The sequence below is a fragment of the Bison bison genome, unplaced genomic scaffold, assembly GCF_000754665.1.
Source record: "Bison bison bison isolate TAMUID 2011002044 unplaced genomic scaffold, Bison_UMD1.0 scf7180017864352, whole genome shotgun sequence".
Taxonomy (NCBI): domain Eukaryota; kingdom Metazoa; phylum Chordata; class Mammalia; order Artiodactyla; family Bovidae; genus Bison; species Bison bison.
In genome coordinates this window covers 6,470,057-6,472,135 of record NW_011494924.1, presented here as the reverse complement: position 1 = coordinate 6,472,135, position 2,079 = coordinate 6,470,057, and positions in this window count along the sequence as shown.

The following is a 2,079-nucleotide window of genomic DNA, read 5'->3' as shown; positions in this document are numbered from 1 at the left end:
ATAGTATCTAGGTTGCTAATAACTTTTCTTCCAAGGAATAAACGTCTTTTAATTTCTTGGCTGCAGTCACCAACTGCAGTGATTTTGGAGCCCCCCAAAGTAAAATCTGATACTGTTTCCACTGTTTCCCCATCTATTTCCCATGAAGTGATGGGACCGGATGCCATGATCTTCATTTTCTGAATGTTGAGCTTTAAGCCAACTTTTTCACTCTCCTCTTTCACTTTCATCAAGTAGGCTCTTTAGTTCTTCAGTTTCTGCCATAAGGGTGGTGTCATCTGCATATCTGAGGTTATTGATATTTCTCCCGGCAATCTTGATTCCAGCTTGTGCTTCTTCCAGCCCAGCATTTCTCATCATGTACTCTGCATAGAAGTTAAAATAAGCAGGGTGACAATATGCAGCCTTGACGTACTCCTTTTCCTATTTGGAACCAGTCTGTTGTTCCATGTCCAGTTCTAACTGTTGCTTCCTGACCTGCCTACAGGTTTCTCAAGAGTCAGGTCAGGTGGTCTGGGATTCCCATCTCTTTCAGAATTTTCTGCAGTTTATTGTGATTGACACAGTCAAAAGCTTTGTCATAGTCAATAACACAGAAATAGATGTTTTTCTGGAACTCTCTTGCTTTTTCGATGATCCAGCTTAAACTTGCTCCCCTTTTAAATCCATGATTTTCGTTTGTCTGTTTATTTATGCCTTTTTCATTATCCTAAATTAAGAAATGATTTGATAGTTCAAGGAGAAATCACCTTATTTTGTCCCTGTTCAACATTATTTTCTCTTTTCTGTGTTGACCACTAAAATTTCAGATGACTTTGGTCAGATTTCATGAAAATATCTTTTGTGATTTTGATCAGCCCTGAACAAACAGTTGATAGTGAAGAATTAGGAATACTCTTACCATCGGTTTTACTGATTCATGATCATGGTGTACATTTTCACTAATTTCAGATTTTTTAAATGTTTTCCTCTAAAATGTAATCCTTTTCTGAATTACAGTCTCATTTACCTTATAGATTTGTTTTTATGTATTTTATATGTTACATTAGAATTTTTAAATCATCTCTCTTTAAAAAATATTTTAACTGTTGATAACATATGGAATAAACTTTTTATATTTATGTTAAGTTCAATAAGCTTATTAAATCTGTTATTATTAATAATGAATTCCATCTTTAGATTCCTTTGGTTCTTCTTCTAAACTTGCCATCTGTGTTTTAAAACTTTTCTTCCCCTCCTTTTCTCATTCTCAGTACTTTTTTCTTTGTTCTACTGGCTGGAATTTTGCAAAATCTTCACTAGAAATGCTAGTGCCATTCATTTACTTATTTATCAGTTATATTTGACTCAGAGAACTACAGGTACTAAATATGTGGTAGATGCTATGAGGGTTACAAGGTATGAGATTATATCCTGCTATTAAAGGCGTTATCCACATGCCAAGTGAAAGGGAAAATGATCGTCGTGTCTGACTCTTTGCCACCCATGGACTGTAGTCTGCCAGGCTCCTCTGCACATGGAATTCTCGAGACAAGAATACCAGAGTGGGTTGCCTTGCCCTCCTCCAGGGGATCTTCCCTACTCAGAGATCAGACGAATGTCTCTTACATCTCCTGCATTGGCAGGCAGGTTCTTGACCACTAGTGCCACCAGGGAAGCACATCACTCTTCCGACTGGTATTGGCCCAGGTTCATCTTGGCTGACCCACATGAAGCCAAGACACTAGATGCCCAGGTTTGCTGCAGAAACTGAGTGAAAGTCGCTCAGTCATGTCTAACTCTTTGCGACCCCATGGACTACACAGTCCGTGGAATTCTCCAGGCCAGAATACTGGAGTGGGTCATTCCCTTCTCTAGAGGATCTTCCCAAACCAGGGATCAAACCCAGGTCTCCCACATTGCAGGTGAATTCTTTACCAGCTGAGCCACCAGGGAAGCCCAAGAAGACTTGAGTGGGTAGCCTATGCCTTCTCCAGCAGATCTTCCCTACCCAGGAACTGAACTAGGGTCTCCTGCATTGCAGGCGGATTCCTTACCAACTGAGCCATAAGGGAAGCCCATTTGCGTCAGGGAAGGGAT